Source organism: Macaca fascicularis, chromosome 6, assembly GCF_037993035.2.
Source record: "Macaca fascicularis isolate 582-1 chromosome 6, T2T-MFA8v1.1".
In the NCBI taxonomy this organism is placed as follows: Eukaryota; Metazoa; Chordata; class Mammalia; order Primates; family Cercopithecidae; genus Macaca; species Macaca fascicularis.
The window spans coordinates 97544190-97565766 of record NC_088380.1 but is presented as its reverse complement, the minus strand read 5'-3'; the positions used below and the strand labels follow the sequence as shown (position 1 = coordinate 97565766).

At 35.6% G+C, this 21577-nt stretch overlaps 1 non-coding gene across 50 annotated transcripts in view; it reads left to right on the top strand.

Moving 5' to 3' along the window:
- The window catches only part of LOC101865767 (E3 ubiquitin-protein ligase Itchy homolog), a 179835-nt gene that overhangs the window by 20886 nt on the left and 137372 nt on the right, over positions 1-21577 (top strand). For 13 of the 50 annotated variants that reach the window (XR_012413896.1, XR_012413885.1, XR_012413883.1 and 10 more), the window contains 3 exons: positions 8314-8435; positions 9441-9542; positions 15223-15364. The exons of 5 other annotated variants lie outside the window; for them this stretch is intronic. This is a non-coding gene — a transcript (E3 ubiquitin-protein ligase Itchy homolog). Of the gene's footprint in view, positions 1-5603; positions 5759-8313; positions 8436-9440; positions 9543-15222; positions 15365-18922; positions 19044-21577 lie in introns of all 50 variants that reach the window. 32 more of the 50 variants (XR_012413893.1, XR_012413889.1, XR_012413894.1 and 29 more) reach the window with 5 other exon arrangements.

The following is a 21577-nucleotide window of genomic DNA, read 5'->3' as shown; positions in this document are numbered from 1 at the left end:
GAAATAATACAGGATTATAGGAGCTTAAATATATGCACCGTTTCTACTCAGTTCTTAATGACTTCACTTTAGACCAAGTTGAGATTATTTCAAAACCAGCATTGGCTATATATTTTCCATTGACACAGTCAATACATAATTTGTAGCTGTGACTTACAATTTGTGGATACAAGGGGTAGAATTTTCTCTTACCAATGTTAGATTTGCATAATGTAAAAATTTGTTCATATCCTGTTTTGAATTCCCAGTTCTTTAGGATTTTTCCATATTTGATTCTCAGGAGAATTATGTGACCATTGTGCTTATTGTTCTCAAAGTATAGATATTCAACACATATTTATTGAGTTTTTATCATGCTTAAGGCATGTGGAGTAGATAAAGGCATACTCCCTGCCCCAATTACTATCCATAATAATTGATATGGTTTTTTGCCAATAATTTAACAGATTATATTTTCTTAGTATAATGAATTCATGTGATTTTTATTAATATTACTATATTGGGACTTTAAGATAAAAATAAAATATATTTAATTTTTCCTTGCTGTTCACTTTTTGAAAAAATGCTTGGAATTGAGGCCAGGTGTGGTGGCTCATGCCTGTAATCCCAGCACTTTGGGAGGCTGAGGTGGACGGATGCTTGAGCTCAGGAGTTTGAGACCAGCCTGGACAACATGTTGAAACCCTGTCTCTACAAAAAAACAAAACAAAACAAAACAAAACAAAACCACACAATAATTAGCCCAGCGTGGTGGCACTGCCTGTGAACTCATCTATTTGGGAGGCTGAGGTGGGAGGATCACTTGAGCTGGTGAGGTCAAGGCTGCAGTGAGCTGAGTTTGCTCCACTGCACTCTAGCCTGGGAAGCTTGGGAGATAGGAATTGTAATTTGGGGACAGCCCAAATTATAGTATTATTTAGTATGTATCTTGAATAAATAGAATATAGCATTTGCTAACTTTATCTTATTATTTTATTTTATTTTCATTTTTTTTTTTTTTTTGTAGAGACGGGTTTCATTATGTTGCCTTATACTCCTGGCCCGAAGTGATTCTCCCACTTTGGCCTCCCAAAGTGCTAGGATTACAGGTGTGAGCTATAACACCCAGCCATGTTTGCTAACTTTAAATCAGTACTTAAAAAAAAGTCTTAGAGTTTTTCTTAATACTTCAAAATATTTTGTTTAAATTAAATGTGTCAATTTAGTTATCTTCTTGCAAATAACATTGTTTTCTGAAAAGTGACCTTTATGTTGTTTAATTGAGCAAAAAGCACATTCATATTTCGAAAACTCAACTAACAAAGTCTGTTTTAAAGTTAGGAACTACACTAAGAATAAAGGCAAAACATGTTTTCATAAATATATATGTGTATATTTATACACATATATATTTATAAATTTGTATATATGTGTATCTATGCACATATATATTTATAAATTTTTTTTTTTTTTTTTTTTTTGAGACAGGGTCTCTGTTGCCTAGGCTGGAGTGCAGTGGTGTGAACACAGCTCACTGCAGCCTTGACCGCTTGGGCTCAAGTGATCCTTCCGCCTCAGTCTCATATGGAGCTGGGACCACAGGCATGTGCCATCATGCCCAGTTAATTTTTAAATTTTTTGTAGAGACGGGGTCTGACTTTATTGCCTGAACTGGTCTTGGAACTCCTGGGCTCAAGTGAACCTCCCGCTTTGGCATCCCAAAGTGCTGGGATTACAGGCGTGAGCCACTGCACCTGGCCTGTTTTCATAAATATTAAAAGAAAAAAACAAACCTATGTTTGGTCTTGACCGTACATTAGCTTTGATGCTGATGCTAATATTGTTGAACTTATTATAGTATTGAACATGTTTTTATAGCTCCTTAAAGTTTTTAAAAAGATGCTAAGAATAATTATCTCTCTAACTAGGAGAAGTGGTTTGTTGATATATTTTCCAACAAGTTTGACCAGTGCAGATAGCTCTCTCTTTTTTTTTTGAGATGGAGTTTTGTTCTTGTTGCCCAGGCTGGAGTGCAATGGCGCGATCTCAACTCACTGCAACCTCCGCCTCCCAGGTTCGAGCCGTTCTCCTGCCTCAGCCTCCCTAATAGCTGGAATTACAGGCATGAGCCAGCATGCCCGGCTAATTTTGTATTTTTAGTAGAGACGAGGTTTCTCTATGTTGGTCAGGCTGGTCTCAAACTCCCTATCTCAGGTGATCCGCCTGCCTCATCGTCCCAAAGTGCTGGGATTACAGGCGTGAGCCACCACGCCTGGCCATCAGATAGCTCTTTTAGACAAAGAGGTTGACAAAAATACCACTATTCTTTCCATAATAATTGGAGTCTTTCTGGACTTAATTGTGCAATTTCTTCTACTTCTTTATATGTAGATATAGGAGCAAATTTCAGTTTACAGATATTGAAATTCATATGGGAATATAATTTGTATCTTGTGTAGATTGTTTGCATGGTATAACAAGGTCCTTTTGAATTTGGTGATTTGTTAGGTTTTGCATTATTTAAATATTTCTCAAAATAAGTATGTGAATTCAAAATGTGTATTTTCTTCAATTAGCTGATTTTTGAGATGTATATTTTACAAGATTTGTATTTAAAAGAGATAAGCAAACACATCGCTAATTCCTGGTAGAAGGTTCAGTAGATTATACCATCCTATTTGAGTTAAATTGATATGACTCTAAATTGTAAAGGTAAGTTTTCTGGACTGGCTAAAGCTTACAGATTTGAGGGAATAAAGGAGTGGTGTTGTGGATCTTTGAAAACTGCATACCAACTGATGTCAACGGCGAAGTCAAAAGTCACTGAGATCCTGTTTGTATTTTAGTTCCAAGATTAGGTTTTGAATGTGTTTTGAGTTTTGACAAATAGTTTTAAAATTCGGAAAGTCCTACATTTTATAGTCAGGAACTAGCCAAAGGCAATATTTAGTGTACAGTATACGTGATCAAGATGTTTATTCTTACATGAGCTTGCTTAATTATTTTTCCTACCCAAGAGAAGTGTAAAAAAATCCTTAATTTATAAACATTCCTTTTAATAAAAATAGTAAAGCCCTATTATTATTATTAATAATAATATATGTTAAGCACATTTCATATATCATCTAATTTCTTTAGTTTTTATAAAATGTAAAACTACCATTTTATTGATGAAGAGTTTGGGGCTCAAACATGGTTAAATAATTTGCTCAAGTCATAATATAGGCATATTTTGTTTTATTGTGTTACATTTTATTGTGCTTCACAGTTACTATGTTTTTTACAAATTGAAGGTTTGTGGTAACCCTGTATAGAGTATATGTTTTGGTGCCATTTTCTCAACAGTATGTGTCACTTAGTGTCTCTGTGTCATAATTTGCAAATCTCACACTATTTCAAACTTTTTCATTGTTAGAGTATATGTTAGAGTGATCTGTGATCTTTGATGTTACTAATGTAATTGTTTTGAGGTGCCACAAATTGAGCCCATTGAAGACAGCAAAGCTAATTGATAAATGTGTGTATTCTGATTGCTCCACTGATCAGCTATTCCTCTTTCTCTCCTTGGGCGTCCCTATTCCCTGAGACACAGCAAGATTGAAAGTGTGCCAATTAATAATGCTAAAATGGGCTTCAAGTGTTCAAGTGAAAGGAAGAGTCATACCTCCTTTACTTTAAGTCAAAAGCTTTTAGAAATGATTTAGCTTAGTGAGGAAGGCATGTCAAAAGTGAAGATAGGCGAAAAGCTAGGCCTCTTGTGTCAAACATCCAAGTTGTGGAAGCAAAAGAAGTTTTTGAAGGAAATTAAAAGTGTTATTCCAAGGAAAACACAAACAATAAAAAAGTAAAACAGTCTTATTGTAGAGAAAGTGTGAGTGGTCTGGATAGAAGATCAAATCAGCCACAGTATTAGGTGAAAGCCTAATCTAGAACAAAGCCCTAACTCTCTTCAATTCTGTGAAGGCTGAGGAAGTTACAGAGAAAATGACTGAAGCTAGCAGAAGTTGGTTCATGAGGCCTAAGGAAAGAAGCAGTCTCCAGAACATAAAAGTATAAAGTGAAGCAGCAAGTGTTGCTGTAGAAGCTATAGCAAGTTACCCAGAAGATCTAGCTAAGATGATTGACAAAAGTGGCTACACCAAACAACATATGTTCAGTGTAGATGAAATGGCCTTCTATTGGAAGAAGATGGTATCTAGGACTTTCATAGCTAGAGCAGAGAAGTCCAATGCCTGATTTCAAAGCCTCAAAGGATAGACTGACTCTTGTTAGAGGCTAAACCAGCTGGTGACTTTAAGTTGAAGCCAATGCTCATTTGCCATTCCAAAAATCCTAGGGCCTTTAAGAATTATGCTGAATCTTCCATGCCTTTGCTTTTTAAACAGAGCAACAAAGTCAGGACGACAGCACATGTGTTTATCACATGGTTTATTGAATATTTTAAACCCACTGTTTTAGACTTGCTGCTTAGAAAAAAAAGATTCCTTTCAAACTATTACAGCTCCTTGACAATGCACCTGGCCACCCAAGAGCTCTGATGGAGATATACAAGGAGATTCATATTGTTTTCATGTCTGCTAATACAACATGTATTCTATAGCCCATAGATCAAGGAGTAATTTCAACTTTCAAGTTTTATTAATTAAGAAATACATTTTGAGTCTAGGAGTGGTGGCTCATGCCTGTAATCCCAGCACTTTGGGAGACCAAGGCAGTTGGATCACCTGAGGTCAGGAGTTCGAGACCAGCCTGGCCCACATTGTGAAACCCTGTCTGTACTAAAAATACAAAACATTAGCTGGGCGTGGTGGCACATGCCTGTAATCCCAGTTACTAGGGAGGCTGAGGCAGGAGAATTGCTTGAACCCGGGGGGTGGAAGTTGCAGTGAGCCGAGATCGTGCCACTGTACTCCAAACTGGGCGACAGAGCAAGACTCCATCTCAGAAAAAAAAAAAAAAAAAAAAAAAGAAATACATTTTATAAGGCTATAGCTGCCATACGTAGTGATTCCTCTGATGCATCTGGGCAAAATCAATTGGAAGTCTTCTAGAAAAGATTCATCCTTCTAGCTGCCATTAAGAACATTTGTGATCCATGGGAGGATCTCAGAATATCAACATGGACAAGATATTGGAAGAAGTTGATTCCAACACTCATGGATGACTTTGAGGGGTTCAGGACTTTGGAGGAGGAAGTAACTGCAGATGTGGTAGAAATAGCGAGAACTATAATTAGACGTGGGGCCTGAAGATGTGACCGAATTGCTGTAATTACATGATTAAACTTGAACGGATGAGTTGTTTCTTATGGATGAGCAAAAAAAAAAAAAAAAAAAAAAAAACAAACCAAAAAAAAAACAAAAAAAAAAAACCACTGGTTTCTTGAGATGGAATGTACTCCTGGTAAAGATGCTGTGAACACTGTTGAAGTAATAACAGATTTGGAACATTATATAAACTTAGTTGATAAAGCAACAGCAGGGTTTGAAGGGATTGACTCCAGTTTTGAAAGAAGCTGTACTGTGGGTAAAATGCTATCAAACAGCATTGCATGCCACAGAGAAATCTTTCATTAAAGGAAGAGTCAATCAGTAGGGCAAACTTTATTGTTGTCTTGTTTTAAGAAATTGCCACAGCTACCCGAACTTCAGCAATCACCACCTTGATCAGTCAGCAGTCATCAACTTCAAGGCAAGACCCTCCACCAGCAAAAAGATTACATCTCACTGAAGTCTCAGATGATCGTTCACATTTTTTTAAGCAGTGTTTTTAAATTAAGGTGTGTACATAGTTTTTTAGACATAATGTAATTACATATTTGATAGACTGCATTATAGTGTAGACATAACTTTTATGTGCACTGGGAAACAAAATTTGTGTGACTTGCTTTGTGCAATATTTGCCTTATTGCTGTGATCTGGAATTAAACTTGCAGTATCTTCAAGATATGCCTGTAACTAGTGAGTAACAGAGCAAGGATTTGAATTGAAGTATGTGTTACTTCGGAGCCCATTCCTAGTCTGTACCAAGATTATTGCTCATCAAGTAACTCATTATACTATGTTTTGGTTGTATTATGGGTCAGATCACATTTTCACAGCATGAAAATTCACAAAGCAACTCTACCCATTACCAAGAAAAATTTATATAACTTCATTTTACTTTCTTATCCTAATATCTATAGAATGATTACATTCTCTAATGTTTGATTATGTGATGCTGTCTGTGTAAATGATACTATATAGGATGAAGGATGAATCATGTTTATTCTTAGAAGATTTTGGCACTAGATTGGCTTAGCTATTAAATAGCACATTTGCTACCAGAGTGAGAAATGAATAGCAAGATGTTTTTTTGATTTGTAATCTTACAAATGTTTTTGTTTTTAGTGACTTTCAGCGAAATAAATCATGGTTTCCCTTAGTAGTTGTGTTATTTTGCTATGGAGGCTATAACAAAATACCACAAACTGGGTGGCTGACTCAACAGAAATCTGTTGTCTCTCAATTCTGGAGGATAGAAGTCTGAGATCAAGGTGTTGGTTGTTTCTAAGGGGTATGAGGGAGAATCTGTTCCATGCTTCTTTCCTAGCTGCTGGTGGTTTGCTGGCAATCTTTGACATTCCTTGGCTTATAGATCTATCACCTTGATCTCTGCCTTCACATGGAGTTCTTCCTGTGTGCATGTCTGTCTTTGTGTCCAAATGTACCTCTTTATAAGGATACCAGTCACATTGGATTAGGGCCCACCCTAATGATTTTGTCTTAACTTGATTATTTGCAAAGATCCTATCTCCAAATAATGTCACATTCACAGGAGTTGGAGGTTAAGGCTACAACATATTTTGGGGGGAAACAATTCAACTCATAACAGTAGGCAACTTTTCTGAAGATAGATTTGAAAACTCTGTAGTAGTGGTTATATACATAAGTTTGTTTATCAAGACATTGGAATAATTATATGTGCATATGTCCATAAATGAGTCATGTATGAATATTTGCTTTGGAATAGGACTGACTTGCACTAGTCTGTCCTTATATAAAAACTATAGTAAGAACAAACAGGAGAACTACTGAAGATGGTTTTCAATAAATTACATATGATTGGATATGAAAATGTATGGAGCAGGTAATGCATGTATGAGATCATTATAACTGGTGGTATGATGAAGTTGAGATTTAGATGGGCATTCGGGGCCAGAGGCTGCTACAGAAGCAGAAAGAACATGGGGTAAAGTCCTGATGTAGGAATAAATATTTTAGGCATAGTGAGCTGTGGTGGTGAAGAAGGCTTTGGGCCCAATTATATTGTCAAGTGATCCTGGGTGAGGCTCTTTAGGGTTAATGCAAGTTTTAGCTATCACAGCTTCAAAAAATTGTTGTAGAATTTATTTTTAATTTTATTATGTAGAACATTTGGAATATATGACAAGAAAAACATGACCTCTAATCCTACTACTCATTATTAATATTTTCACGTTGATATTCCTGTGTCGAATTCCTGCCATTTTTTTTCATTGAGATTATATTACATAAACAGTTTTCTAAAATAAATCAGTGTCTGTAGTATTGTCTAAATATGTACCTGGATTTGCGACTTAGTGGGTAACAGACCTAATGGTCATTGGTGGTGAGTTGGGTCACCATAACTCCATATACCATTAGGTCAAGCTAGCTTTGTCTTGTGTGATTTAGTCCATTGCCTTCAGTCATGTTCTTCCTCCCATCTTTCATATGGCTGTCAAGATCTTTTTCATGATCACTTCACTTTCCTGTCTTCACTTCTTTAGTCAGGATACAGGTTCAGCTTTTTAGCATATAAGTCATCTCCGTTATCTTTCTCATGCCTTTGTCTTCTTATTTGCTGCTTTCCCAAAAAAATACTTGAAATTCTCAGAATATTGTGTGCCCTTTTGTACCTCCCTAACTTTTTACCTCTTTCTCCCACTAAGAATGCTTTCTCTCTGCTTGTCTCTCTGTTCAGCAGCTACTCATTCTTTAAAGCCAGTTTTTCCTTCATTTTAGTGTCTGTAGTACTTTCTATAAAACTTATTATAGAACTGGTTACAGAGTATTTTAGTAGCCGGTTTTAATCTTAATTTCTTACTAGACTGAGTTATTTGTGCTGATAGGCATTGTAGAAATTGGAAACCAAAATGAAGAGGAACTTTAGGAGTTTGCAATCTAGTGGAAGACATCCAATTTTGGTGAGTCGGTGGGGTATGATAATGGAAAGTTGTTGAGAATATACTTGCTTCATGACCCATTAAAACAGAATTGTGACTGGAAATGTTTATATGGTATCTTAAAATTAATGAATTTTATTTGTTTGCAGGTGGCAGTGGGCTTGCATCACAGGTTGCAGCAGATGTTCTCAATATCTCTATTAAAATTTCATTATTTCTATATGTGAGAGGAGCTCCAGAGCCGCATCCTTATGGTAGCTACCATGCCGTGGTAGGTGATGCTGTACTTTTCTGCATCATCCTTCCTGTCCTAACAGAGGATCTGGGTTAGAATCTAGCTGTTGTTTTTGTAAACAACCTATGGAGAACTGAAAGAAGAATGTTTCAATAATATCTAAATTGTTATTTCTTTGAGGTTATGTTCTATGCCTTGTTATTTTTATAATTGTTCACAGAACCTCTTAAATACTGCCTTGCTCATCATAGGCACTTAGCATTGTGATTTTGTTTGACTTGTATCTAGTTTTAATGGCTTCTTATTAATTTTTAAGTTGTTAATCTAATTTCTTATTCTTTCAAATAATAAAGAAGCATGTAACATTAATTTTACTTACAAACAATGTCTTCCAGTAATATTTTATCAGCTTCTCAATTTTATGAAGGAGATTCAACTAGAAACTGATAAAATTCCATATCAGGAGTCAGTATTTTATTGTAAAACCTCTGTATTAACAAGAATGAACACTGTAGCTAGTAACTAAAGTATTTTTTCTTCATAAAAAATGGAAGTATTTTTCAGAATTCTAGGAAATGTCAAAGTAATTTTGGCTGTAGTCGTATTACATTTAATGCTATAGAGAATATTTATAAAATTAACAAAAATATTCTGTAATTTCCTCAGTTATTGCTACTGGTGATGAGGGATGTAAAGTTGGCATGCTTTCATGTTTTGAGCATCATCATTATACACTTCTGATTTTGCAAGTCAGAAACAATCTTTGTTTTAGTTAAGATAGCTGAGAACATTCTTAGGTAGGGGATCAGGCTTTCATCATTTGTGTATTTATGTAAGTAATATATACAATACAATGAATTGATCAGAGTAACTACATGTATAATTTTTAATGAAAGAATCATACAGTATTTATACATTTCTGTGACTTTTTAAAAGTTTATCAGAATATGGTAGTTTGGGACCAAAAACATAGGTTTTATTTCTGTATAGATCATTTTATTTTGTTATTTTCTGTGACCACTGGTAACAATCATCTTACAGATGTAAGCTGCCATTCACTGGGAGCTTTGGCAAGAGAATTGGCTAGATCAGCAAGCCCATCTCCACTATGGAACAACAACTTGCAGCTCATCTCTATTGATGGTGAGTCAGTGTCATCTTCATACATGAAAGATCATGTTTTATCTTTGCAGTGTTATCAAACAATTTGTCTTAAACTTTGTTTTATGAGACGTTATTGGGATCTTGAACCATGATGCTTCATTACTTGAGCCAAAAAGACAACAAAGAAATCAACACAACAGTGGAAAATAATGCAAGTTATAATTTGTTATCTATGAATATACTTAAAATTTGTTTGATTAACTTCTATCTGTCATCTCCATTCTCATTCCTTATAACACATGCCAGCTAACTTATAATTCATGACTCTTATTTGAGTACATATACTAGAAAAGAGTCCTATTGATCACATATGTTGTATACTTATTTTAAAACTGTATTACTAGGCCAGGTGCGGTAGCTTATGCCTGTAATCCCAGCACTTTGGGAGGCCAAGGCGGGAAGATCACTTGAGGCCAGGAGTTTGAAACCAGCCTGGCCAACATGTTGAAATCCTGTCTGTACTAAAAACACTTCACTTGGGAGGCTGAGGCACGAGAATCGCTTGAACCTGGGAGGCGGAAGCTGCAGTGAGGTGAGATCGCACCACTGCACTCCAGCCTGGGTGACAGAGCAAGACTGTGTCTTTAAAAAAAAAAAAAAAAAAAAAGTGTATGTTACTGATACCAGGAAATTTCAGCAAAGATTCTGTTCCATTTTCTTTTTTTCTGTTTCTTTTTTTTTTTTTTTTTGAGACCGAGTCTCACTCTGTTACCAAGGCTGGAGTGCAGTGGCGCGATCTGGCTCACTGCAAGCTCCGCCTCCTGGGTTCACACCATTCTCCTGCCTCAGCCTCCTGAGTAGCTGGGACTACAGGCACCCACCACCATGCCTGGCTAATTTTTTGTACTTGTAGTAGAGACAGGGTTTCACCGTGTTAGCCAGGATGGTCTTGATCTCCTGACGTCATGATCCGCCTGCCTCAGCCTCCCAAAGTGCTGGGATTGCAGGTGTGAGCCACCGCACCCGGCCTCTCTTCCATTTTCAAATAGGTTATTTAGTTGGTCTGCGGGTGGCCATTGTTAATGCTTGTTGCAAGTTTGCTATTCCAGAGATATAGTGCTTGACTTTTTTTTTTTTTTTTTTTTTTTTGAGACAGAGTCTCGCTCTGTTGCCCAGGCTGGAGTGCAGTGGCGTGATCTTGGCTCACTACAATCTCAGCCTCCTAGGTTCACACCATTCTCTTGCCTCAGCCTCCTGAGTAGCTGGGACTACAGGCGCCCACCACCACACCTGGCTAATTTTTTGTGTTTTTAGTAGAAACGGGGTTTCACTGTGTTAGCCAGGATGGGCTTGACTTCTATATATTTAATATCATTACAAGAGTCAGTAGTATATCTACATAGCTATCTGCAGTTCAGGGTTAATATCATTTAATAGTATTTAGTAATCATAACTTCATTTTACTGTACTAATTACATTTATAATTTGACCAAATCTTATATAATCATGAAGTATGTGTATGTATGTGTGAGTATATATAAGTAACTTGCTGCAGTCACTTATGTTGCTTTGACCCTGTTTATTCTAGTTGCTTTCACTTGAGTTATCACCATTGTCAGGTTTTCAAAGTAAATTTTCTTTACAGTCTTGCTTTGCTAGTGTCCTGCCTGTTTTTTTTTTGTAATTGTTACTATCTTTCAACTTTTCTTCTTTACAGTATAAACAAATCCCAAGGTCAAAAATTTGTAGGACTGATGCTCACTGAAGTCAAAACTACTTTTAGATATGAGGGAAGAGGATCCTTATCCTACAAGTACATGACCTCACATGATTGGACTAGCCTAACCATCAATATGAATTGTTTTTGAAAGAGGCTTCTGGCAGCCTTTTCCGTTACTACCCAACATCGTATGTACTTCTTACATGTTAAACCCCAGTTAAACTGACTAGCTTGTATTCATCCTACCTTGTATTCATCCTACCATGATAAGCTATTTTGCGCTTTTGTCTTCGTTCATATTCTCCTTCTTACCATTATAGGCTTTCCTCTTTGCTCTCTGATAGGTACCAACTTTCATTCAAGATTGAACTTGGTGAACACTTTGAAATCCTTCTTGACTACTGACCTCTGTCACTGAAATTTCCAAGATATAGATCTCTTCTAGAGCCTACATTTCATTGTTCTTATTTACTTATGTCTTCTTCTTACTAGACTGTAGATTTCTTAAGGGCAAGTACAAAGACTATGTTTTAAATTCATTTTCATGTCCCCAATTTCTAGCATAATACCTGGCAATAGTAGTTACTTAATGAGCATTTGTGGAATGAATGAATAAGTAAGTTAAACAGGAAAGAAAAGGTGATTCGAGTAGTTGATGTGATAATGATGATAATGTGAATTCCCAAGTGGAGTGCTGCTACACTTTTCAGGGAATATTCAGTGTAGAAAACAGTATCTTTCCCAAGGTCTCACCATAATTATACTAGTTTCTTAGAGTAAATGTATAATGTGTGCCTGAAATTTTGTTATTTTGAAAAACCAAACATTTATTATTGGAAATTTACCCACAAAATTTATACAGCTGAATTTAAAAAATTAATACTAAATTTCAGTAATGAGTATAATGGAGTTTAAGAACTCCGTTACTTTCTCTATGGAGATCTTGTGTTATGATCAGTCTAAAGCTGGAAAAGGACCCTTCTGCTTGAAAATTATGAAGAGTAAATCAAAGGAGGAGCACATTTGTTACCATATTTAAAGTTTCATTTACTTTAAAGCTGTGTAATTCTGTGTCATGCAGTGCTGATGAAAAAGCTTATAATGGCCAGTATTGTCAGAATGGCACATTCTTACATGGTTCAATAGTTTACACTTCAAAAAACACTCATTTATCACATTACCCCTTTAGTAATATATCAGGCTATAAGTTGATTTTATATTTTGCCTATTTACTGAGATTGTATTAATTAGAAGTTAAATGTTCTTTGACTGTCATATTATAGTTTTAACTGAGGAATTACAATGAGGATATTAAAAGGAAGCTTAAGGTTTCTAATATTAACTAGGTTCTGTTAAATGATTTCACTTGTTTTAGAATATATAGAAATACACCATGTTAGAATGAGTGGCATATATACTAAGTAATTCAAATGAAGTGGGGAGAGGGTGGAGGAGATTGGAAGGAATGAAATTTTCCTTGTTCAAACTGTAAACACTAAAACCTTTAATTTTGTAGGAAGACATTCTATACTCTGGTCATTCAACTTGTATATCCTTAGTCTATTTAGTAGTCAAAAACTTCTAAGTAAGTATGTGTGATTTAATTTGTGCTGCTGAGAAACAGTGATCAAAAATGGCAATAAAAGCCACATAATTAAATAAGAATACTAAAACAAAAAACAAAAAAACCTAAGAATTTTACTGTGTCCCATTCTTCATTCAATTTCTGGCAGCCTTCATGATTACAAATCACTTGATTGACTAACTAGACATTCTCAAAGTGAATTATGTATCAGGTTCATTTTTCCTGGTTGATAGTTGACACATGCTGTAACTCTTTCACTTTGTGATATATCAAATTCTTGTAACAGTAATAAGAGATATAATCAGCTCTTTATTTCAGGAAAACTAAATTGCCTTTTAAAAAAATGAAATGCACTTGCTAACATTTTAACAACACAATGTAATTCCTGCCTTCGGATTTCAGGGTGGAATATACAGTGATGATGTTATTTTTCAGATTAAAAAAGTCTTTCGAATGATTTTCTGACAGGCATAAAACTGTTGATATCAGTTCTATAAGCTGCCTGGGCAGTTGCCTGAGCCTAGTTGCAAAACAGTTAGATTTTCTGTTCTTCTTATTTAAAAAATGCATGATAGAGAAATTGTGCATTTAAAAAACATTTTCTTTGGAAGGAAATGTAGTTTTCCCTAAATGTCCAATTTGCAATGAGGCCATGATGTTGCAAACTTAAAAATGTGGAGCATTCTAATGGCTATTAATAGGGAGGGTCTCTTTTTGAGTAGGGAAAAGGGTCCATAGTGACCTGAATCTTGAGTATTTCCATTCGTTAAACCGAATCAAGGGAGTCAACTCTGCTTTCAAATATATTCTGTTCTCTTTTGACTTAATATGAATTCTTCATGCATAACTCTACTGGCAACTGAGTGGTAGAAAATTCCTTTAGCATAACTGTATTTTCTTTAATCCCATTTATCTAAACAATTGAAAATAAAATGGGCACTCTTTTTTTTTTTTATTGTACTTTAAGTTCTGGGATACATGTGCACAACATGCAGGTTTGTTACATACGTATACACGTGCCATGGTGGTTTGCTGCACCTGTTAACCAGTCATCTACATTAGGCATTTCTCCTAATGCTATCCCTCCCTAGCCCCCCACCGCTCGATAGGGCCCTGGTGTGTGATGTTCCCCTCCCTGTGTCCATGTGTTCTCATTGTTCATCTCCCACTTATGAGTGAGAACATGCAGTGTTTGGTTTTCTATTTCTGTGTTAGTTTGCTGAGAATGATGGTTTCCAGCTTCATCCATGTCCCTGCAAAGGACATGAACTCATCCTTTTTTGTGGCTGCATAGTATTCTATGGTATACATGTGAAAATGGGCACTCTTTAATGTTATTGATATATTAAGAATTGAGAATCCTGCACAAAATTCAGTCATTCCCTTAGTAAAAGTGAAGTCACTTCACTGAGAATTCTGACGCATGGGAATGTAGGGCCTGTGTAAGTGTCATTATGAGATCCTCTTACTAATAAAAAAAATTATATATGAGAAAGTAATTCTGTGTTTCTCACGAAGGCAGACTTATCAAAAGTTAACGGAAGCTTTGTGTATATAAGGACCATAGAATTGTACTGCTGTACCTACCCCTATGTAAAAGCAGAGTAATTAATACCTCAGAGTTTCAGTGCCTTTCCCCTTACTTTCTTTGTTTTTATGAATAAGATTTATTCTTTTTTTTTTTTTTTTTGAGACGGAGTCTCGCTCTGTCGCCCAGGCTGGAGTGCAGTGGCCGCATCTCAGCTCACTGCAAGCTCCGCCTCCCGGGTCTATGCCATTCTCCTGCCTCAGCCTCCCGAGTAGCTGGGACTACAGGCGCCCGCCACCTCACCCGGCTAGTTTTTTGTATTTTTTAGTAGAGACGGGGTTTCACCGTATTCTATTAGAACTAAAAATTGTTTTCTTGCTATTTCATTGTCTTTATAAGGATATGGTTTTATAAAAAAAATCCTTATTACCTTTCTGAGTAATATTACCCTTCTGAGTAATATTCTACTGAATTTATATGAACATATAGGGTAGCAATGTGTTATTACACATAGTCGTATATACATGGCAATTTTTTTTCTTAGTATTTTGTTCTCTTTAAAATGATCTAAAGTTCTTGAATTTATGCTTTGGCTACCTTGAAATTTAATTTTCAATCGCCTAACACTATTAATTTTGTGCTTAGTAGTTAAAATTGCTACTAAACATCTTTTATGGGATTAAAATCTTATTCCTGATTAGGCAATGAATTATATAAATAATCAGTTATTACATTCATTTACAAATTATGACTAAAATGTTAATCCTCCAAATATGTTTTTAACAATATAGACCACCCTGGTATAATTGAAATTAAGGAATTAGAAATGGAAAGATAAAGAATCAGTTTATTTAATTAATTAATTAATTAATTAATTTTTCTTTAGACAGAGTCTCACTCTGTCACCCAGACTGGAATGCAGTGGCACGGTCTTGATTCACTGCAACCTTTGCCTCCCGGGTTCAAGTGATTCTCCTACCTCAGCCTCCTGAGTAGCTGAAATTATAGGCATGTGCCACCATGCCCAGGTAAGTTTTTTTCTTTTTTTTTCTTTTTTGTAGTTTTAGTAGAGACAGGGTCTCACGGAGTTGGCCAAGCTGCTCTTGAACTCCTGATCTCAAGTGATCCACCCACCTTGGCCTCCTCGTAAAGTGCTGGAATTAACAGGCGTGAGCCACCATGCCTGACCTAGTTTATTAATTATAGAAAAAACTTTAAGTCTTTTTTTACTTTAGTAGGTTTTGTGAGAAGACCATAAACTGAACTGGAGCCGTAAAATAATGCCATTCTCCAGACTAACTTGATACATTCTGCGTTTTGACATAGCTGGACATTTGGAATCTAGAGGCATTGTTGTACTTCTTTAGACATACTGAGGTAAACCATATATGGTAAAATGGGCTTTTGTTGCTGTGACCAGACCATAAGATGTGGGAATGAAAGAACAGCAGGGGAAAGGGGGAGACAGAAAATATTTTTTTGGCCACATAAATTGATTGAATTAGTTTGATTGTTTGTTTATGTTGATTAAACAGATTGCTAGGTTGTCTCCATTTGTGATGTACAACTTGATGCTTAATTGCTCCCATTGAGCTATTTAGTAATAGGAAAGTCATTGAGAGAGGAAGTGAAATATCTGGAGATTTCCTTCAGGAAAACTGAAGGAAAATATTTAAGAAGGAATTTCTGGTTTTTGCTTTTCTAAGTAAGTGTGTAAAGGGGTCAGGATGTCCAGTATAAATAAAATCTGCCAGCCTTAACATTCCACAATTTTTACTTTAATCCTTGACACTGATTCTCTCTCCCTTTTTCCGATTGACATGTGCAAGACAGTAACATTAGCATTTTTGTAACATGGTCCAAGTGTCTCATATTACATAAATTTTTATTGTATTGGTCATATCAGCATTACATTGGTATGCCTATTTTAGTTTTGTATGTTAACACTGACATTTTCTATTCTGATGATACAAGCAGGTTTTAAATAGTGTCTGTATATTAATATTTATGGCCCTTTTGAATATTTCTGGTTAAATCCTTCCTTGGCCTGGATTTGGTTAGTTCTTTATTTCTCTTGTTTAGGCATATGCTAAAAGTTGGAACTACAGAGTAATAGGTATGGAGTACAGAATTATGATATCTTTTTATTACATAAACGCTAAAATGGCATAAGTGTATTTTGTATGATTCTAGGCCTCCTTGCTGTTGATATTATAGATAATATGTAAAATAATTCTTTTAGATCCCCTTTTAATTGGATTCAATGATATTTGGTTTTGATTCTGAGAAATGTATACATTATTTTGCGAAGAGATTCAAGGGACATGGATGTTAATGGTGGTAGATGCTGGCTGGAATCAGTAATTTTGGATTGATATCAAAGAAGAACATAAAGAAGGCATTGTTTTAGTTAAAATTAATGGTCTACAGCAACATGTAATAGCATTTAGTACATTCTACTTTTGATGTCTACCTAGTACTTTAAAGCCTCAAAGAATATACACTTTTGTTGGTGTATCAGTCAGTATTCTCCAGAGAAACAGAACCAATAAAATACATATATATGCATATACATATGCATATGCATATACATACACATACTCAACACACACACATATATGATTTATTTTAAGAAATTGGCTCACACAGTTGTAGGGACTGGCAAGTCTGAAATCTGTAGGGCAGGCTGGCAGGCTGGAAACTCACACAGCAGGTGATGCTGCAGTCTTAAGGCAGAATTTCTTCTCATCCAGGACCCTCAGTTTTTGCTCGTAAGGCCTTCAACTTATGGGATAAGACCCACCCACATTATTAAAAGTTAATCTCTTTTACTTAAAGTTAGCTGATTGTAGACGTTAACAACATCTACAGAACACTTCACAGTAACATCTAGGTTAGTGTTTGATTAAATAAGTGGGTACTATAACATAGCCAAATTGAGCCATAAAACTAACCATCACAGTTGGTCATTCTCTCCCATCCACCATTATTTATGTCACAAGTCACAGAAATGCCTAATGTCAAACTATGAAACTATCATCAAAGAACATATTAGGCAACTTCCTTGAAATGAAAGCGATCAATTCCAGAGATAATAGCTGGCATCTGTTTGTTCATTAACAAATATTTATTGAATGCTCTGTATATGCCAGTACTGAAAATGAATGACATGCAAAACCACTTATGGACCTTATTATTTTGTAGTTTACTGGTTAGAGTTGAGGCCTAGGAAAGAGGCAAAATGTGGTTGTTAATCCAATGAAAAAAACGTTTCCCTGAGGCTTGCTTCGTGTAAATTTTTATTACATAAATCTTATGATAATTGCAATGTATAAGATAGTCAACCTCCTCTTTAAATAATTTATATTTCTTTGATATTGGTGTCTAGAGATTTTTGAGAACAGTTTTGGAAAATTTCGAGAGGTTAATTAACTTGCCCACAGTTATACAACCACTAAGTGAAAGAGCAGGAATTCAAACTCAATCTGTCCGAATCTGAAGACCATGAATTTTTCCTATCCCACTCAGATTGTCTCTATATAAAACTTCTTAGCAAGGCTCCTGGATCCCTTGGGACAGCCTCTTGTCTGTGTAAAGAGATTCCTAGACTTCTGTGGATGAAATTTCCTATGATCTCTTTTGGTAACTACAAGTGAGTTTATTTGACTGACTTTGTCTCCCAAGTAGAATGAAAATTATTATGTGAATTATGTGGGTAGAATGAAATGTTTAAAAACTGAGGTTAAGGTAAAATTAATGAAATTAACAACAAAAGAAGAGTAGGTTAAGTAGGTGCTAGGAAAGTATTACAGTATATTCAGGCTTGGGCCAAAAAATGACTAACATTTAAAGAAATGTGCAGGAGTAAAAGTGTGAGAGAAGGAAGAGAAAAAGAGCAATTTGCGTAAGAGGCAAAAGTGTGGATTAATGCCCATCTACTGCCTTTTATTCCTTAATAGAAGTTTAGCATAGAGTAAAATGAATTTGGCCTTAGAGATAGTGGATGTTTCTATTTTGTGACTGTTCCAAAACATTAAGTCATTTTGTGGTATAGAAACACTAATAGTTGGGAATAGTTACAGAGATACTTAATGCTTGTCAAATAACAAGTACTCCTCTAATTTTCTAGCCACTTTGTAGCTGGTTGATGGGGTTGTGGGGGACTGGGGGTAGGTCACCAGTACTTTATGGTGTATCCACAAAATAGCAGAACCTCTGTCAGCCTTGGTTCTTAAGTGAATATGAAGTAGAAACCCTCATTGATGAATTTTGTGCATGTAGCATAAGTGAGAAATAAGTTTTTGTTGTACTAAGCCATGGAGATTATGGGATGTTTGTTATTAAACTGTGTAACCCATCTTAACTCTATAGGGATTTAAGTGTTCCTCCCTACCCCTGGCCCTGCTAAACTGTCCTCACACTGCTCATACTAAGTCTTTAATATCCAATCCATCTCTGCGTACTTTTTCTTATCAAAAGCCCCCCAGTAGGTGTAAACTCTTTGTAGTCATTCTTATAATTTCTGATATCATTGATGTTATTAGATTAGATATACTTACAGAATAACTCTTTTTTTTTTTTTTTAGACGGAATCTTGCTGTGTCGCCAGGCTGAAGTGCAGTGGTGCGATCTCAGCTCACAGCAACATCCACCTCCTGGGTTCAAGTGATTCTCCTACCTCAGCCTCCCGAGTAGCTGGGATTACAGGTGCACCACCACACCCAGCTAATTTTTGTATTTTTAGTAGAGACGGGGTTGCACCATGTTGGCCAGGACGGTCTTGATCACTTGACTTCATGATCCGCCCACCTCGGCCTCCCAAAGTGCTGGGATTACAGGCGTGAGCCACCGTGCCCCGCTGAGTAACTTATTTTTTTGCATGGCTATTACAAATTACTAACAGTTATTCTAATTTTATATTTAAGATTGAGACTTTAAAATTAGGTTTTCATATAATTTATTAGGATTATTTGGAAATTCTTCAGAGTATGCTGCCTGGGGACTTGAAAATAATAGCAGGCAGTGTAAAGTCAACTATTTTGAGATGTCTGTTTCTTCCCCAAGATTAAATTATATAATGTGCCAACCCATATAATTATATATTCTACAGCATATTAGAATCCATGCTAGTTTTTATAATAATTTAGGGCTAATGAAAGTTTCTGTCTTCTAATGAATATGCAACTTTTGACAAATGACCGTAATGTACCATTTGCCTTTTTGCCTTGGCTACCTGTGAGCTCATAGTGAAAATTAGTTTTCACTTTTATTAATTTCCTGATCTATAGTTCCTCGTATAATCATGTCCTATATTTGTTCATTTAATTACTGAGTTCCCACTTATCTTTAGTTTTAAATTAACTTTGTATAAAAATGTTTTATTTTTTGAGCTAGAGTCTCTAATATTTTTATTTCTTAGGTCCTGTTAAGTACTTAGTCCCTCCTTTCCCATTTCTCTTTTCTTGCTTTGCAGGAATCTAATGACCATTGAACTGTAGCCATTACTTCAATTACAAATATTTTCTTCACTAATGTCAGACTGTGGGCCTTTGTATATACACTTTTAACAAACTTTTTGGAAGTGCAATACACCTCACAATAACTTTGCAATGCTGAATCATAGTATTTGAAGACATTTTAAACAACAATTAAACTCAACTTATTTACTACCAATAATGCACATAAGTCAGCTGAAGTGAGGATAACATGAATAGCACAATACATTATGGTTGCTGTCTGGCCAACAGTAATAATAAAAACCTTCAGTTTTGACATGTGTCTTGATTTCAGAGATGTTTAAAAAGTTTGTAAGTTACCATTGATAAAATATGAGTTTGCTTTTTCAAATATTCCTTCTTCTCTCCTTCTGGAACTCAAGAGTAAACATATATTAGATTTTCTCACCATTTTATGCATGCTGGTTCCTAGGCTACTCTCTGAGTCATTTTTTTTTTTTTTTTCTGATCTGCCTTCCAGTTCACTAGTTCTATCATTTTCTGGGTCTGATCTGCTGCAAATGCAATACATTGAGTTTTAAATTTCAATCATTGTGTTTTCATTTCTAGAAATTTCATTTGACTCTTTTTCAAATTACTTTTCCATTTTTTTGTAGTTTCCTATCCCTGCAGATGTTTTCAATTATGTCATTTAATTTTTTAAATATAGCAAGCATAGTTTTATAATTTGTATCTGATAATTCTAATATCTGAAGTCTTAATAGGTCTGTTTCAGTTGTCCTGTCATTATGCATATTTTTGCCCATGTTGCTTTGCTTCCTTGTATGCGTGGTTATCTTTGTTACTGCTCTTGCAAAATTATTTGGAGAGTCCTGGAGGCTTAGAATGAACATACCTTTTAGGAAGAATTTGCATTTGCTTTTGCCAAGGATCTTGGGATCGTAACCTGGTCAGTGAATCCTAATGAGGGCCAGGCTGTGGCCAAAGATTTTTAGACAGAATTTTCCCTCCTTTGCCATTTCTCTTTTCTTTCCTCCTCTGCTCCTCTTAGTGTCCAGACAACCTTCATTGAAGTCCTTGGGGTGGGTGGGAAATGAGGATGGCAGGTTTCATTCTAGGTATAGCCCTTTGAGGTCAAACTTAATGCAGAGAGAGTTTTCTATTCTATGTGCCACCTTACGTGGGATCTTGAGCCTTGATTTCTAAATGCCTTGCCTTTGATATTTTAGAATTGAAGCTTAAATTTACCAACTGGCAAATGTCCTCAAGGCAAATTGGCTTAGGTGTTCGATATTCTTCTTACCAGAAAGGTAAACACTGGGTTTTTTTTAACTTCACCCAGAATTTGGCATGACAGTTCCCCATTATCTTGTCAGCTTAGTGCTTTGAGAGATTGCATTTAAAAAAATTCTGCATTTTCAGTTTTCAGCAGGAGGAATGGCCTCAACTAGTCGTTTTCAACTGGGGGTGATTTTTTTCCGCTAGGGAACATTTGATACTGTTTGGGGATGTTTTAGTTGTTAGAACTGGGGTTGGGGGAACTACTGTCACCTGTTGGGAAGAGACCAGCAATGCTGTTGATTGTACTATAATGCACGGGCTACCCCCAACAACAAACAAATTACATAGCCCCAAATATCAATAATGCCAAGGTTCAAATAACCTAACCTTCCATTACTGAAAATAGAAGTTCAAGAAGATAGTTTATAATTTTGAAATTTTTAGGTCTTAATAAATTGTCATACTTTCACAGATTTTATTTCATACTAAGTAATTTATTTCAAA